General features: G+C 35.0%; 1 long non-coding RNA gene across 1 annotated transcript in view; it reads right to left on the bottom strand.

Moving 5' to 3' along the window:
* LOC128280630 (uncharacterized) overlaps positions 1-18,409 on the bottom strand; it is a 64,199-nt gene extending 45,790 nt beyond the window's left edge. The window contains exons 1-2 of the long non-coding RNA XR_008270735.1: positions 18,325-18,409; positions 16,597-17,113 (exon numbers count right to left, since the gene is read on the bottom strand). This is a non-coding gene — a long non-coding RNA (uncharacterized LOC128280630). The remainder of the gene's footprint in view (positions 1-16,596; positions 17,114-18,324) is intronic.
* Positions 18,410-19,913: the final 1,504 nt, after the last annotated feature.

Below are 19,913 nucleotides of genomic sequence, written 5' to 3'. Positions count from 1 at the left end.
TAGCCTTTCCCGGTGATAATAAATGACAAGCTCATAATCTTTCAACAACTCAAGCCAACGCCTTTGTCGCAGATTCAAGTCTCTTTGAGTCATCAAATATTTGAGACTTTTGTGATCCGAAAATACATGGCACTTCTCACCAAATAAGTAATGTCGCCATATTTTCGTATGAATACAATGGCGACTAATTCGAGATCATGGGTCGGATAATTTTTCTCATGTGGCTTTAATTATCTCGACGCATAGGCCACAACTCGACCTTCTTGCATCAATACGCAACCTAACCCAAGTAGGAGGCGTCACTATAGATGACAAACTCTTTGCCCGATTCGGCCGCACTAAAATTGGGGCTTCATCAAATAAGTTTTCAGTTGATCAAAACTTTTCTGACATTTTTCCGTCCATTCGAACTTAACATCTTTTTGAAGTAGCTTCGTCATGGGTGTGGCTATCATCGAGAAACCTTTTACAAACCGTCGGTAGTAACCGGCGAGTCCCAAAAAGCTCGAACCTCGAATATTTCTCAAGGCTTTCGCCAAGTATGGCTGAAATTTTGCTCGAGTCAACTCGAATACCCGATGCGGATACCACATGGCCCAAGAAGCCAACCTCTCTTAACCAGAACTCACACTTACTGAACTTAGCATATAACTGCTTATCCCGTAAAATTTGCAACACTAATCCTGTGTACTCAAAGATGTTCGGTCTCATCTCTTGAATAGACCAAGATGTCGTCAATGAACACAACTACGAACCGGTCCAAATACTATCTGAAGATCCGATTCATCAAATCCATAAATACCGCAAGGGCATTAGTGAGCCCAAATGGCATCACTAAGAACTCGTAGTGGTCGTATCTCGCTCGAAAGCGCTTTTGGGTATATCCGAATCTCGAATTCATGAATCGTAATAACCCGATCTCAAATCTATCTTTGAAAACACCGAGGCTCCCTTTAGTTGATCAAAAAATCATCAATACGCTGTAACGGATATTTATTCTTTATCGTCACTTTATTCACCGACGATAGTCAATGCACAACCTCATGGTTCCGTCCTTCTTTTCACAAACAATACTGTGCACCCCAAGGTGAGAAACTTGGTCGAGCAAAACCTCTATCCGTCAACTCTTGCAACCGAGCTTTCAATTCTTTTAACTCGATTGGTGCCATACGATCACGGCTATCGAAATTGGCGTAGTCCTGTACAAGCTCAATACCAAACTCTACCTCCCGAACAGTGGTAAACCGGTAATTCTTCAGAAAAACATCCGGTAATCACAAACCACCCAAGCATGATTCGGGTTTCTTTTCTAACTCTTTTCATCAAGTATATACGCAAGGTATGCTTTGCACCCTTTCTTACATATTTCTAGGCCAACATTGCTGATATTACAGCTGGCAACCCCTTTAAGTCCGTAGACTCAACTCGGATTATCTCGTTATTTGCACACCTCAAATCAATAGTCTTGCTTTTGCAATTCACAACCGCATCATGCACGGTCAACCAATCCAAACCAAGAATAACATCAAATTCATCAAACGACAAAAGCATCAAGTTCGCCGGAAAACAGGAACCTCGAATTACTAGGGGGCATTTCTTACATACTTTGTCGACAAGCGCGTAACGACCCAAGGGACTTGACACTCGAATTATGAACTCAGTAGACTCAATAGGTAAAGTCTTACTAGATGCTAAGGTTTCACATATATAAGAATGGGTAGAACCAGGGTCAATCAAAGCAATCACATTAGTATCAAAGAGAGTAAAAGTACCGGTAATAACATCTGGCGAGGAAGCATCCTCGCGTGCGCGTATAGCATAAGCCCTAGCAGGAGCACGAGCCTCAGATCTGGTCGCAGCATCTCTAGATCCTCTCTGACCACCACTAGCATTGCCCGTATTTCTAGATGGTCTACCCCGAGCAGTGGTAGCACCCGGTTTCCCACTCTGATTTGCATTCTGTTTAGACCACCTCGGGCAATCTTTGATAAAGTGGTCGACTGACCCGCACTTGTAACAGGAGCGGTCATGGAATCTACAACTCCCCGAGTGCCATTTACCACAATGCTGACACTCCGTTCTGTCTCGACGGTCATTTCCAACACTAGTGACCGAAGTGACTCGTGCACTCACAGGGGGTCGATCACGGTCTCGTCTAGAAAAACCCGAAGTGTCTCTAGACCGGCCCGAATCATCTCTAAACTTTTTCGATGATTGTTGAAAGGGCCTCACCGAAGGCCTCTTACGAAACTCCTTTGCTCCCATATCAACTTTTCTTTTCTCCATACTGAGCTCCTCGGCTTTGCAAGCTCACTCGACAAGTACCACAAATTCTCAGATTTCCAAGATGCCAACATACGCCTTTATATCATCATTCAGGTCCATCCTCAAACGCTTACACATCACGGCTTCTGAGGAAATGCATTCTCGCGTGTACCGGCTAAGCCTCACAAATTTTCGTTCATAGTCGGTAACCGACATGGAACCTTGTTTAAGTTCAAGAAATTCCTTCCGTTTTTGATCCATAAATCTCTGACTGATATACTTTTTCCGAAACTCGGTTTGGAAAACTCCCAAGTTACTTGCTCTCTAGGCACAATGAAGTCAACGTATTCCACCAATAGTAGGCGTAATCACGTAGCAAGGAGATGGTACACTTTAGACACTCATCGGATGTGCAAGATAGCTCATCGACTACCGGATAGTGTTGTCCAACCAAAATTCAGCTTGCTCGGCATCATCATTGTCCGTAGCCTTAAATTGGTAGCCCCATATTTTCGGATTCATCAACTGGGGCTTATTTGACCTTATTTGGTCGATTCTGGAGGTATTGTAGGTGCGGGGTGGTATTTGTCGGGAATGGAGGTTGTGGAACAGTAGATTAGTTCGAATGTATTGGTTGAACCAATCATTCATCACGCTATAGAAAGCTTGTCTAGCTTCATCATTCGGATTACTAGCATTAGGTTGAGAGTCCGCCAGTGCTGTCCCTTGTGCGGGAGCAGGCGCTACACTCTCAAGATCATCAGCTACCGCTTGGTCGGGATCAGGATCCATTACTATAAATACACACATTTGCAAATGTCAGAAATCACCACACTATCAAATAATCACATAATGGCATGTATAGCTAGACCCAAACGTATTACGGTAGTCCTAGAATCGACTAAACCGTAGCTCTGATACCAATTTAATTGTAACACCCCGTACCCAAGACCGTTGCCAGAGTCGGACGCGAGGGGTTAACGGGCTTAATCCACTCATTTTCACAGTCCATTTGAAAATTTTCCAGACAACTGGCTAACTGCGTCACTGTCACCTTAAAAATCATAACTTGAGTTCCACAACTCTAAAATCAGTTTCGTAATTTTTCCCTGAAACTAGACTCATATATCCATCTACGTATTTTTTTCTAGAATTTTTGGTCGGGCCAATTAGTACAGTTTATTAGTTAAATTCTCCCCTGTTACAGGGTTCGACTACACTGACCTTCTTGCATTGCGACTTAAATAACTCCCTGTACAGGGCTTCAATACTGATGCCGTTTCTTTCTATAGAAACTAGACTCAACAATGAATCTATACATATATGGCATGACTTTTAAATGTCTCTGGTTAATTTATAATGAATTTCCAAAGTCAGATCAGGGGATCCAGAAACCGTTCTGGCCCTGTCTCACGAAAACTTTAACATCTCATAATATACTATTCATATGAACATTTTGTTACTTTCCTATGAAAATAGATTCATCAAGGTTCGATTACATAATTTATTCACTATTTAATTCCATTCCTATTATTTTTAGTGATTTTTCACATCCATATCACTGCTACTGCCAGCATCTATTTTTACGGTAAACTTTACCTATTTCATGATCCTCCATGGATCAACTAGAGTTTGTCATGCATATACCAAAAGTGATCATGAATAACCATTCCCATGGCTAACTGTTACCAACATTTCCATACCTCTCGACGGACAACATACAAAACGATTATAATGCTAAGATCGAAGTATATTTAAGCCATTTTCGCATGGCTATCCAAATTTACACAAAATCGAAAGGTTCATGACCAACAACAAAAGGGTGGTCCTATACATGCCATTTCAAAGTTCAACCAAAAGTATACCAAAAGGAGCTTTGATAGTGTGGGCGACTTCAACTTCAAAATCCCGAGTCCGATAGCTGAAGAACCAAAATCTACAAAATAGAGAATCAAAGAAACGGAGTAAGCATTAAATGCTTAGTAAGTTTTGAGCAAAGAATTTAAGCACATCTGAAGTATAGCATTCATATAACTAAACGGATAATTCCATATATACATATTCTCGAATCATTCCTACTTCACATTCCAACCCCTATATTCATACATAAGGGATCATCTTAGCCAAATACCGGAAGCTCATTACTCGACTGAGCGAATATTATTCGAAGGGAATCAACTATTCCAATGCACATACGAAACATACCTCATTGTTGGGATGTTACAAGCGTATTAACTGAAATTTTTACAGCAAGATCGTTCATTCCTGAATCACGTACCTTCGGAATTTAACCGGATATAGCTACTCGTTCAAATGCCTTCGGGACATAGCCCGGTTATAGTAACTCGTACAAATGCCTTCGGGAGTTAACCCGGATTTAGTAACTCGCACCAATGCCTTCGGGCTTAGCCCGGAATTAGTAACTCGCGCAAATGCCTTTGGATCTTAGTCCGGATATAGTCACTTAGCACAAAGCCTTCGGGACTTAGCCCGGACATCATTCGAATAATCATGCACATTTATCAATAAATCATGACACATCCGTATTTCATTTTCATTAGCAAAACTCAAACACAAGATACTTATCACACTTGCAATTTCGGCTCAATAGCCACATACAAAGAGCATGATTTTGATTTGCTTAAAACATGATCTAATCAAATCATAATCTAAGTTCCATTACTCGAAAACTTACCTCGGATGTTGTCGAACGGCTTCAACGGCTATTCAATCACTTTTTCCTTCCCTTTATCCAACTTTGTTCCTCTAGGCTCTTGAGCTAGTTCACACAAGTTTAACTTATTAAAGTCTCATTATGCTAGCTTATGGTCGAATATGACAAGAAATTTAATAGGTCATATAGCCACCTTCTAGCTCAAATACACAATGGTCATACGCATTTTTAATCACCTTAAGCAATTTAATACAATTCATTCAAACATCAAAAGAGAAGCTCAAGGTACTTAGCCCATATATACATTAGACATTAAAGTCCCATATGTACGAAATCACGAATCGAATTTAACATATTAGCTAATATTCCCCTTAGCCGAATTTTCTAAGTCAAGATAAAGCCATCAATATGCTTACCTATGGCCGAACATACACATTAACTCATGTACTCATTCATGTGGCCGAACATACACATCTATGCTAAGGCCGATTGCAACACTTAATACGTTCTACAAGTAGGGTCACTTGTATTGGCTAAACACCATTTTGTTTCAAGTTCAAAACTTGGCTAATACACATATATACACTATTAAAGCATCCTCTCCCTTTCCATCAATTCAACACATGCATTACTCATTAATATACAAAATTATATTAGGCCTTGGCACACAACTTGCTAGCCGATTCTTCTCCATCTAGCAACTAATGCACATATGTGCTCATTTGTTAGACTCTACTTCATCTAACAACAACCATATTTCCCTTCTACTTCCTACCATGGCCGAATGCATCACAACACCATACCATTTCGATTTTTGGTCATGGTTAAACAAAGAACTTAATGTCTCACTCAAAAATGCTAAAAAGAAGATTCAAGAGTCATCAATCCACCATCACATGCATCATTACAAAGCTTCACTTTTAGCATGCACATGACATCAACACAAATCCACCTTAGCCGAATATCATCTCCATGACATGGTAAAGATTTGAACCATGGGCTAGTTAGAACTCAAACTAACAACTAGAAACATGCATGAATCTCATGGACAACATCAAACATACCTTAGTCTAGCAACCCACCATAGCCGATTTTCTCAAAGCTTTTCCCCCTTCTTTTCCTTTCTCCTATTCGGCCAAGAACAACATGAGAACTTTTCTCTTCTTTTTTTTTTCTTTTTCTTTCTTCTATTCACGGCAATGGAGGGGGGGCAACCACACACATTTTTTTTTTGTCATCACTTACCTTCCCATTATTATTTTATCCTTTCTCACATAAACCATTAGCACAACATGTTTTATGACATGTTTTGCCCATCACCCTTGTCATGGCCGCCACTAGTAATTAGGGGAAACCGACATGCAAGTCCTCTCTTTGATTACATGCACTATTAGATCCTTATAGATTAGCCTATCACATTTCAAAAGTGTCACACAAGTCCTATGTACTCCATTCACATGAAATTAACTAAATCGAAGCTTAAAAATTTTCGCACATTCATATTCACATATTTTAGACAATAAATATCACATTCGAATAATTTGGTGACTCGGTTTAGCGGTCACGAAACCGCTTTCCGACTTGGGTCACTTTAGGGCTGTCACAAAGCCAATGACGTGTGTATGAACACACGGCCTACCCACACGGGCATGTGACTCTCCAAAGTATGAAAATTTTCTACGTGTAGTAAAAGTTCCAAAAGTTTTTGGTTTAGTCCCGAAGCACTTCCAACGTATGTTTTGGGCCTCGTGGGCCTGTATAAGGGACGATATGCATGTGATTAGATGATTTTGATTTGGACCAAATTTTATAGTGTTTATGTTTAATTTCGGTAACGCCTCGAACCCTGTCCCAACGTCGGATACGGGTAAGGAGTGTTACATTTAGTGGTATCAGAGCTATGATTTAGTTGATTCTCAAACTAAAATAGCGTATGTGAGTCTAGCTATACATGCGATATTACTACTCGTGATAGTGTGATATCTCCTGACTCTGACGAAATTGTTTTCTTAAGATAGATATGACTTCCAACCGAGCTATTTTTTGATAATGTTGATAATGATATTGAATTGATTGAAATGTGCTTATATGTGTCGAAATTTAGAAAGGTATGAATAGAAATTGACTATATGTATGTGTTAATGTACGGAATGAGATAACCACAAGTTGGGAAATGTGAAAAGTGGAACGAAATGAAAGTTTATATGCCGATAAGCACATCCTTGTTTGTTTGGCATACCTATGATGTTATGTGCACAACATATTTGATTAAGTGAATACGATAAGTAAATTTATTCAAATTGACAGAATGTGTGTTTATGCACACTTGTTTGAATAAGATAATCGAAAAAGTTCATGTAACATGACTATGTATGTTAATTAGCTTGAAGTGAATTATGTAATTGTGATGATATGATGTTGGTGATGAATGCTAAGTCATATATGTGTACTTATGAGAGTCAAATTAGAGGCTTTACGACCTCACCCCCTTACCAGTGTTGCTTTATAACAAAAATTCACAAGAATCATATGGAATAAGTCCATAAATGTGAAACTAAAGAGTTTAGTGGTGAAACAATTAGTAATGCATACAAAGATAAGAATAGTTTAGAAAGTGAAAACAATTTTGGAAGGATATCAGAATTTTTTAAAGATTATACAAATTATGCAATGTCACGGATAAAGGAGAAGTTAGTCTTGGCTAATCGACTCAATTAGGTATGAAGTCTAAAGATACGTTTGCTGAAATTTCTCCCGAATTAGTTTTCGTTAGTAAGTGGAATAATAAGGGGTTCATGATGACAGAATTAGTCAGAGAAATGATAATTGAGTAGTAAAGATGTTTGTGTGTGTGACAGTTACAGTTGAAATGATTATGATGATCTTTTATGGGTATTCTATATATTCTTTTATCCTTGGAAATATGTGTGTGATTGTTCAATTTCTGATGGAGTTCTTATGTTACGAGAATGCTAGCTAACTATGATGTTAGATGAAATCCCTGTTGGTCTGGTCGGTTTATGATTGGTATTTCTTTATCTCTTCGGAATCCTATTCTAATATGTTGGAATGAAGTCGATGGTAAAAAAAAATTATGTGAGACTATTCTTATGTTTCTACTAATTATGGTTTTGTTTTATATATACAGAAAATATATAATCTCTATTATGATGGAAGTCTGGAGCCGATAAGTATTGTTTTTCTACTAGTTTCCTCTGAAGAATTATCAAGATCTTTATTATCTTCTTGTGAGTTATGTTCTCGGGCTTCTGGTATGGTATCGTATCTTGGGTTTCTTTATCTCAATTTTTCTATCATTCTTATTTCGTGAATTATCAACCATGTCTTATCTTTAAAGTGTGTTCTTCAGCTTATGATAACTATGTCTATTATGATTATACTTCAGGTTCGATCATAGAAACGTGCCGATTTTGGTATCTGGATTTCTCTAATTTTTGTGTAAGGAATTGACATTGGCAAAGGTATAAGTGGTGAAATCACAAGCTTCAATTTGTATAATGGATTTCTTTTCTCAGGTAAGTTAATTAAATTCAATGTATTCAATCGGGATGTCTTTGTTTCTTTGAGCTAATGCAATTGTAAAGGTCTTGATTAGCATGATAAGAGAATTTTGAAAGATTGTGTGTTTGAGTTGTTTTAATAGCATTTAAAAAGGAGCATTTTGTTATGTTATTATTTGATATTCGAAATCGACTCGGTTGTTTTTATCAGAGTGAGTTGGTCAGTTGAAATGTGATTTGAGTTACATGTTGTTAAAGTATCCTCAGTTATTGTAATAAATTTGTGCATCCACGAATATATCATTGGACAGTTTGAATGAAGAATTGATATTCTAGAGAGTATGATACCGAGATATACCTATTAGATTTGTTCTAATCTGATGATGTTATTATGAGTTAAAGCTTTTCTGAATGATATGGTTATCACATTTATGAAAATTTTGATGGTTTGTGCATGTTAGCAACGTTGAAAATAGTTGAAGGTACTATTAACCAAACTCTGGTTCTAAGTTCAGTTTGAATTGAGTAATGAATTTATGATTTTTCAGTGATGCACTATTGAATGGATTAGAATGTGTTTTATTGCTAGAATATAAAGTGATGATTCATGTTTTCAGACAGTTAATGTCACATTAAAAAGAACTATTCGACTAGTGAATTAGAGATGGTCACTATTATGTCTGCAATGAGAATTTGATGACATTGTTTGTTCGATGAAGATTGCCATATGTTGCCTGATTTCAAGATTTAAAGTATCAAATGCCATAGAAAGATCAAAAGTTAAGATAGTGTTAAAGACTTGAGCTATTGAAAGATTACGAGTAGTTATTGATTAATCTCTGGGAAAGCAGATGTAGTCATAGATGCTGAATGGAAAAATCTTTTTTTTATTTTGTGAGTGGGTTACATGATTGATCTTAATTGATAATGATCTGATTTTAGCTAGATTAAAAGCTAAGGCGATGTTTTCATTGCAAGATTGAGAATCTCAGAAAGAATGGTAAGCTAAACGAGTTTAGTATGTGTCGATTTTTGATTCTAAATTTCAGGTCTGACCTGATGATTGATGTTATGGTTCTGAGATAAAGTTATTATAGATTCTATATCTAAATTATCTTTATCTCTAAACAGGAAGATGCTATCGGATTGTGATTAATCGTTCGTATACAAATTTCTTGCTTAACAAACCAGCCGAGGAAGATGTTTCTAGGATTATTCAATTATGCGAAGTATCAGTCTCCATTATTTCAGATTGAGATTCGAGGGCTATATCCCAATTATGGAAAAAAAGCTACAAGAAATTATGAGTAGCAATGCATCTTGGCGCTGTAATACACCTGTAAATCGGAGGTAAGTTTGATAGAGTAATTCAAAACTTTGACGATATGCTCCGACACTGTGTGTTAAAGTTCAAAGGTTGATTTGATTTGTGATTCTGAGAAATTAGTGGAAGTAATTCATGAGAGTTGAAAGCAATTTCTTCTGGTAAGATTTTTGGGGACGAAAATCCCTAAAGGGGGAGAGTTGTAACGGCCCGATTGTGGGCCTAGTCGGAACAGTGGTTTCAGGACCACAAATATGACAAGAAAAAATGTATTTTTATTATATTTTTATGGTCTACCAATTCACGGAATGATTTTGTGAAAAATTCGTTCGAAAATTTTGATGTTTGGGCACACAATTTAGGGTATGAAATTTTAAATTAGAGGTCCTTAAATGGTAATTAGACCATTTTTTAATTTCTTGGACAAAAATGGACATGAAATAGGTGAAATTGAATATTTTTAATTTAGGGGCATTTTGGTTATTTAGTAATTAAATGATTAAATAAACAAAATAAAAGCCAAATTTTGGTCATCTTTAACCCCTTGGCCGAAATTTTGAAGACCACCATGTCTATGGTTTTGTTCAAGCTTTCCAAGCTCCATAGTAAGTCCGTTCTTGCTCCGTTTTTAATCATTTTCATGTTTATGAAATTCTTGTAACAAGATTTACCTATTACTACCCTTGATTTGAAGTAGGGTTCATGTTTAGAAATTTACCCATGTGTGATATGTGTGTATTTTGATGTTTAATAGAGGAATATGAATGCTTGTTGTGTGTTAAACGACTTTTACTAAGTAGTTTTCGGTAAAAATGCCTAAAAAGACTAATTTATAAAAGTTATAAAATTTGTCATAAAAGTGTGATTTAGTGGAAATCGTGGGCTACTATAGTTATGAAAATGATTCGACTAGGCTTTTATGTTAATGAAATTGAATGAAAATCATTTTACGAGCCTAGGGGCAAAAGTGTAAATATGATAAAGTTTAGGGGTAAAAATGTAATTTTTCCATAGTATGATTTTTTGATCACATTGACTAATGTGATAATAAATAGACTAAATGTGATATTATAGATTAAGGAAAACAAGGTTCAGACCTAGAACGGGGGAAAAATTGAGAAATTAACGGTTAGGTCCCTTTTTTCCATTTTGGTGTCGAGGTAAGTTCATTTGTAAATAATGAAACATGTACCATACTTCAAATGCTTTAATATTGCATGTATGATAAGCACTTACATATTTGATATGTTTTTGTATCATGTGTTATTTCCTAAATTTTATCATGAATTATACTTTGATCATCCCATGAATATGTGATTAGTACTATGAGTATTGAAATCAATGTTATGAGCAAGTTCGACAAAAATGTGGTATCGAAGAATCCGATTTGAACCTTAGGAATAGTTTAGGATACAAGTGACATGTCACTAGGAATTATGTGATCTGAACTCATTAAGTTGTGGTCTGAGTTCATGATATACGTGACATCTAAACTCATTGAGTTGTGGTCTGAGTTCATGATGTATGTGACACATGTTTTGGCATTTCAGGTACTAGTCTCGTATATTCTACTGGTGGCTGAGTAGTCCGGCATGTGTTGCGGATACCCAATAGCCTAGGTGAGCAGACCCGTGGGTAGCTCGAAAGTGAGCAACATGTGATATGTGATATGAGGTAGCATTGGCTACATATGAGGCACTTAGGTGCGAGATTTCAATGTATCTGATAGTATTCTGAGTGTTCAATGGGCAGTCCAAAGAGAAGTTCAATGGTAATCTTGATGAATACATCAAAGATGAGAAAGTAAGTTGTTATGTGCAAGTGGGCACAAGTATGTATATCAAACTCATGAGAACATCATGGGATGTGATGAACTTGTGGTAAGAATATATATATATGAAGAATAAGTTTAAGTGATTTGATAATAAGGTGCAAGTTTATGTTCATTAAGTTAATGTATGATTATTGCTTGTTTAAATTGCATTCTATTTGCATGTGAACTTACTAAGCTATGAAGCTTACCCGCCTTTCTTTCCCATCTCTTATAGGTTTATTTAGCTAGCTCGGGTTGGAGATCGTCGGAGATTCTATAACACTTTCAGGCTATCATTTGGGGTATAAGTGAATGTAAGTATGTTAAGTCTATGGCATGTATAGGGACATAGTAATTTTGTGTATGTGTCATTATGATATTGCCAAATGTATTGGCTTGTAATGAATAAGGATTTGATTTGGTATGTAGCCATATAAATTGGCTTATACTGCCTAATAGGTTGTAAGTATATTAATTGCTCATATGCCTATGCCAATGTCATTGTGTGATGTGGTTTATAATGGTATGTTAATGAAAGTTAGTACAAAGGAATCATGAAAGAGTAAAATTAGCATTAAAATAGTTTTGGACAGCAGTAGTATTATAACTTTGAAAAATCATCAAAAATTGTGGAAATCAAATCAGAGGTTGAATAAAATATGAAATTAAAGTTTATTGAGTCTAGTTTTACATAGAAGAAATAGTGTAAGAAAAATAATTTCATTTTATGAGATATTTGAATTTTTATGAGACAATGTTAGAATGATTTCGGGTTCCCCTGTTTTGACTTTGGAAACATCATCCGAATCTCGTACTAAGAGATAATTAATCTGTAGTGAAGAAAGGTCAAAACTGTCAACAGTAGAACAGAGACGAATTTGAAGAATTAACTGTACTTATTGGCTAAACCATAAAATTTGAAAATTTTTATGGTAGGAAGATATTTGATTCTAGTTTCGAAAAAATCAAGCGGATCTTAATTTAGAGTTCTGTAGCTCAAGATATAAATAATTTAGTAACTATGACTCAAGTGGATAATTTTGTTATGTACAGTAAATAATTGTTTTGATATGTTTAAGCCTTGATTATGGTTGTGTTGGTACTTTAATTGTGCCATGTTAAGTTCCATTGAAAGTGCGTTTGTGAGTGTGCAAATAAGGGTGGCAAGTGGCTTGGTAAATAGCCATTTCCTTGGCCACACGAGCAGAGACATGGCTGTGTGTCTCAGCTATGTGAAAGATACGGCCCTGAGACACGCGCGTGTGATTTGGCCTTGTGACCCAAAATTGTACATGACGTCATAAATAAAGAGTTACACGGGCTGAGGACACGGGCATGTCCCAAGCCACACGGGCGTATGTATGACCACACGGCCTACCCACACAGGCGTGTGACTCTCCAAAATATGAAAATTTTCTAAGTTTAGTAAACGTTCCAAAAGTTTCGGTTTAATCCCGAACCACTCCCAAAGTATGTTTTGGGCCTCTGGGCCTGTATAATGGACGATATTCATGTGATTGGATGAATTTGATTTGGACCAAATTTTATGGCCTGGTTTGTATGAATGTTTATGTTTAAGTCCGGTAATGCCTCGAGCCTTGTCCCAGCGTCAGATACGGGTAAGGGGTGTTACATAATCAAAATCGGCAATGAATATGACACCAAGAAATTTTAGGCAAATTTTCCTTCTTCCATATTTATTGACCAGTTGATCTATTTCTTGATCTATATAATAATTTCACTCAGTTGACCATTTTAAACACCTTAAAACATCTAAATTCGTGCATTTGTGTCTTTAATAACATTTTTACATTATTACCTTTAACTTTTATCTTTTATTCAATTTAGTCCCTTAAATTGAAACTTACACATTTATCACAACTAAACCAAAACTTGTTAGCCAAATTTAACCTTATTAAATTACAACACATAATTAATAATTTTATAAAAATTTCATGTTAAATTCATTATTTTATCAAATTAACAAATTTCACATTACAAATTAGTCCTATTTCATTTCTAAGCTTCAAAGTTACCATTTAATATAAAAAATTGAAATTTATCAATGGCAACATTTCAATACTTTAACAGTTTTGAAAATGAAGTTACGAGTTAACTAGATTAAGCTACAACAACCTCAAAAACATAAAATTTATTAAAAATGAGACTAGATAATACTCACATGCTAAAAAAAACATAGCCAAAACTTTCTTAGCTTAAAAATGGAGGAAATGATTTTGGAAGCTTGAAGAGGATGACACATTGTCTTTCTTTTCACTGCCTTTTGTTTTTATTTCATATTTATTTCCATTACCAATATTTTAATCATAATTTTTCTAATAAAATTAATGCCATCTTAAGCTTAAATCGTCCACCTAAATGCAGTAAGGCTTAATTACCTTGCAATTCCTTAAATGTTTCCCATATATGCCTTTTATCAAATAAAAATCTATAGAGATTAACTTTAATGGTTTTTACGATTTAGTCCTTTTTCTTTAACTAATCACTAAATCGGGAAAACTACTTATCCAAAATCTAATTCACTTATACAATAACTTCCTAAACATTTAATAACAATATTAAAGTTTAATTTATAGAAATGAGGTCTCGGTATCTCAATTTTCAAAACCATTACCTTTTGTACGCACCACTTGTAACTTGACTAATTGGTCAATTAACAAAAATTATCATATCAAAAATCAATAAAACACTATAATAAAGTCGTAAATATTATTAAATAATATTAACTAACTCAATCATTAGAATACAGAGATCCGAAACTGCCATTTTTGGTTCCACTGAAAAATGAGCTTTTATAGATTCCTCACCTCGGTCGAACTTTCTCATTATAATCACTACTTTTCCACTAGGAAAGTCCTTACATCTCGTCCGATCGGCTATGATATTTTGAAAAAATGACCTCAATTTTTGCTATCTTAACACTTTTGATGAGTAGGGATGGATAAAGTTCTTGTAGTATAATGACCTTTGCCATGACATCTTGTCCATGCTTTCTACTGCCAAACTGGTTCATGATCCCACGATTGTAAAGTCCTATATATTATGTCTTATCTTATGGGTACTGAGAAGGAGATCGATATTGAAACCATTTCCATCCATTTAGATACTCCTAATATTGATGCTAAAGAGATCAATGGTGATTTCCTTCAATCTATTCGACCTTATGGGGATAGTGTTGATTGGTTCCCTTGAGCTTCACGGCCATTTTCTTTAGTTAATAAACTTTTGGCAAATCAAACCACCCATAAACATGCCACAATTTGTCTTACAGATTATTGGATCATCCATTGCGTCAAATCCAAACATAGGTTGAACTTAACGTCCATAATTTCTGTTTATATGATAAGAGTTATCAAGAAACTTTGCAAGAGCATCTTTTCTCTCAAGTATGGTACTCTCCTATCCATTATTTTTCGTATGCTAGGTATCAATTTTGATGTTAATCCGAGACATCTTGTGTCAAATTATACTAATATCACATCTCATCAAAATTGTGGTTACTCTTTTTTTTTATAGTCAATAGATCATACGGTGATCCAAAGTCAATACTTTTCAATGAGGACAATACATTCTTGCTCTACAAGATTAAGAAGAAAAAGAGGATGATGAGGCTACCGACAATGATTCCCCTTACCAAGTTGCTTCTACTTCTCCTAGAACATCCACAATTTTAGAGTCTCTTCGGCCTACTTCCAATAACATTTGTGCTCATTTGGATGCCCTATTTGATTTTTTTTGTTACTTCCTTTGAAGGGTGGATATCTACTCTTCAAGAGAACAAAACAATATTTATAACTCATTTCCCTCCTCCTCCTATGAATGATTAGGTTGTTTGAACTTTTACTTCTTTTTTCACTATCTATCACTCTTTTGTTATGGATTTTTTTTGTGTTTTGCTTGATATACTTTTTGCTCTCTTTTGGTTGCTTTATCACTAGAATTATAACACCCTTAATATCGTTAAGCTATAAAAGTAATATTAAGTGAGAATTGAGTGCCATGGATTTCCCAGTAAAGTAAAATAAAGAAATGAAAGTGATAATAGAGAAATTTGAGGAGTATCAAAGAAAGTTTAATTGAGAAGTATGTTGTGGTATATTAAATTAAAGTAAGGACTAAATTGTAAAAGTGTTAAAATTTTGAGGTTGAAGCATAATTATTCAAAATTTAAGGGGTTGAAGCATAAATATAAGAAAATTGAAAGACCAAATGTGAAAATAACCCAATTTCTTATGACATGAAATTGGTGTAAGGGACCAAATTGAATAAGTGAAGAAATACGAGGGACTAAATTGTAATTTTATAAAATAAAGGATTTAAGGGTGGAATTTTGAAGAAACATGAAGGGTAAAATGGTCATTACCCAAATTAGATAATTATATGGTGTAATAATTAAGGATGAAAAGTGTTGAAACATGATTGGTTGATTATTTTATTATTATTTTATTATAAGATATTTATTAATATTTTATTTAATTAAAATTAGTATTAAAAGAAAGAAAGATGAAGAACATTTTTCACCAAAGCTTCCAGCGTCTATGAAAGAGAGATGAAAGAAAGTTTTGCTTTCTTCCCCATTTAGTCTTTTCATCAAAATCCATTATTTTAAACCTAGAAATCAAAGGAATTTCCATAATCACCAAGAGAGAAAAATGTAACACCCCTCGCCCTCATCCGACGCCGGGACGGGGTTCGAGGTGCTACCTGACTTTTACTAACACTTCCATACTAAACAGGGCCATGAAATCTCAAATAATTAAAAACTTTTCTTTTCACATGCAATCTGTCCCTTATGCGAGCTTACGAGGCCCAATACATGCATTCGGGGCGGTTCGGGACCCACTCGAGAACTCATGAAAAACTTAGAAAAATCTCTTGCGTTAAGGCTTCACACGCCCATGTGCTCAGGCCGTGTGGCCAGAAATAGGCTAATTATCAAGCCTTTTGTCACTCTCACACCACATGCATAGATACATACTTATCCAATAACATACAACGTGGCATAAATGAGCTCTTAAACATCTACAAACATGTTATGCTCAAGTTATTTTCTTATGCAATAAATATTATAGAATTTGCCCATATCATTACCACATACTAGACATAACTATCATTACATCACAAACCATTCATGAAGCATTATTAACTATTTACCAATCACTTAATCCTGCATTAGTTCTTGGCTCATCAATGAATCTCAATTCAATCTCTAGGCATACATGTTGTAAGCCACATCACAAGAGATAATAACATACATGCATAAGAATAATCATATGGGCCCATAATGTCATTAGCCGACATAGGCCAATTTACATGACTAATACTACCTTAATAACAAGCCAATGCCTTTGGCTAAATCATAATATTACATACTCACATTAAAACCCTATACATGCCATAGACTCGAATCACTTGAGTTTACTTACTCCGATAATGTTAACTCGATAGGGTGATAATATCTCTGACAGCCTCCAACCCGAGCTAACCTGGAAACTCTAGAAAACATGGGAAAGAAGGGGGGGTAAGCTTTCGCTTAGTAAGTTCATATGAAAACAATAAGCAACTCATTAACTTGTTTTATCAATGTTTACAACATATTTTCAAGTTCACTACAAGCTGTCTTTCTGAGCAACGGTCACTAAATTATTTATATCTGGAGCTACGAAACTCCGAATTAAGTTCCGTTAATTTTCGCTGAAACTAGACTTATTTTCCTTTCTTCCATAAAATTTCCAGAATTTGTGGTTAAGCCAAATAGTACAGTTTATTAGTTAAAGTCTCTCCTGTTTCAGGGTATGACCACTCTGACCCCTGTGCACTACAAACTGAATTTCTCCCTGTAAAAAATTCCAACGACCATGCCGTTTATTTCCCATAAAAATAGACTCAATAAGGAATCCATTCATGTAAGGTATAACTCTTAATAATTTTTTTACAATTTTTGGTGAATTTATAAAGTTAGAACAGGGGATCTCGAATTCATTCAGACCCTGTTTCACAAGAATTCAAATATCAAACAGTATGGAATTCTTTTTCTTCCTCTGTTTCTTTCATGTGAAAATAGACTCATTAAGCTTTAATCCCATATTTTATTCTGCCTCTAACTCATTTTCCACTATTTTTAGTGTATTTTCAAAGTTACACTACTGCAGTAACTCAAATCTGTCAAGGCTAAATTACTCATTCATGATCATTGTTCATAATATTAATACAACACCATTTTATCCATCATGGTAAGAACACATATTATGCATCATAGATCATCACATATCAAGGCATTCTCATAGGATTAGTATACATACTTGCACAACTCGTAACATAACTCGAGTGCATACTCACCAATGACTTACCTCATTGAGACCATCATTAACTCTTTCCTTGGATTGCCCGTTGAACACTTGGAATACTAATTAGATACTCGGAAAAGCCTTTGCACATAAGTGCCTCAATTGTAGCTAAAGCTACCTCATATCTCATGACATTTCAATGCTCACTCTCGAGCTAGTCATCTAGACTCATAATTCCTAGTGACATGTCACTCGTATCCTATTCTATTCCTAAGGTTCGAACGGGATTTTTCCTCGTCTATTAAGGCTTTGTCTTATCATATTTCTATTAATTACATACACATTAATATCTGTACAATTCATGTAATGATAACATTTAAATACATGTATAGCATGGTATTGTTTACATACGAACTTACCTCGATACCACAAATGTGAAAAGGACATATTCGTCCATAAATCGATTTCTTTCCGTTCTAGGTCCAAGTCTCAATTTTCATCATCTATAACATCACATTTAGCCTACCAATCAGTCACAATATTCATATGGGTCTAAAAATCATATTTTTACAAATTTTCATTTTGACCTCTAAACTTTTGCATATTGCACTTTTGCCCCAATGCTCGTAAATTAATTTTTATTCAATTTCTATAAGGTTTAAGACATGCTGAACATTTTTCTCTTCTATGGCAACTCCAAATTTTCACTAATTCACACACTTATGACGAATTTGTAACTTTCACAATTTAACCCCTTTTTGACATTTTTACCGAAATTCATTGAATAAAACTCATATTTAACACATCAAACATTCATTATCCACTATAAATCATCAACACACAACCATATCATGAATGGGTAAATTTTAAACTCTAATTTCTCTTCAATCAATTGGTAGAAATAGAAAATTTAAGCTTCCTAATCTCAAAATACGAAAATCATTAAAAACGGACAAAACCGTACCTATATAAGCCATAAAAGCTTGGCGAATGGAGCTCATCCATGGCTGCTATTTTCTGTTCTTTCCACGGTTGAAGAAGAAAGAATGAAAAAATGATAGCTTTTATCATTTGTCTTATTAGGTTATTTTAATTAATATACAAAATTACCCTTTTATTTCAACCAAATTTCAAAATACCAAACAAATATCCATTCACTAACTTATTAAAGGAATAATTGTCACATAAGGACTTTCAATTTAAAACTCATAACAATTAGGCACCTTATATATAAAGAACTCAACTTTTGCACTTTTTACAATTTAGTCCTTTTGACTAAATTGAGTGCTCAAACGTCAAAATTTTTGAATGAAATTTTTACGAAATATTTTCATAAATTTATAGACTATAAAAATATAATAAAAATATATTTTTTTTTCTCGTCGGGTTTGTGGTCCCGAAACCACTGTTCCGACTAGACCCAAAATCGGGCTATTACAAAAAATGATAAAAGAGACTATGGAGAGTAAAATAGAAGTTGAGGAGAGAGGAAAGCAAGTTAAAGTTTGATTCCAAGAGAACAAGGCATGAATTGTGACAGTCCTAAGTAGACCCTAGTCGAAAAGTGGTTTCGGGACCACGAAACTGAGTTTTATAAATAATTGAAAGTTATATTCTATGTTCATGATGTGAGTAAATGCATGTGTAAAAATTTCAAGCATTAATTTTGCCATTTGTATGTGAAATTTTGAAACAGGACTTATGTGAAACATTGGTAAAATAGGTTAGGTAAATATATAAAGTGATCTAATAGAGCATGTATTCAAAATGTGGGCTTGCATGTCAAATTACCCACTTTTGAGATGGTGGCAGTCATGATATGGTGTTATATATATAATATGTATTGTGATTTAAGATATTATATTACAAATGAATTAATAAAAGAAAAAAAAAAGAGAGATTAGATAATAGTTAGTGGGAGGAGAAACCAAAGTTGGTTCATCCTTGTCCTCCATTGCCGTAGCCTAAAGGGAGGGAGAAGAAAGTTTGGTTGCTTTAATTTTTGGCT

The sequence above is a fragment of the Gossypium arboreum genome, chromosome 1 (genome assembly GCF_025698485.1).
Source record: "Gossypium arboreum isolate Shixiya-1 chromosome 1, ASM2569848v2, whole genome shotgun sequence".
In the NCBI taxonomy this organism is placed as follows: Eukaryota; Viridiplantae; Streptophyta; class Magnoliopsida; order Malvales; family Malvaceae; genus Gossypium; species Gossypium arboreum.
Note: the sequence above shows the minus strand (reverse complement) of the source record. Positions and strands in the feature narration are given on the sequence as shown.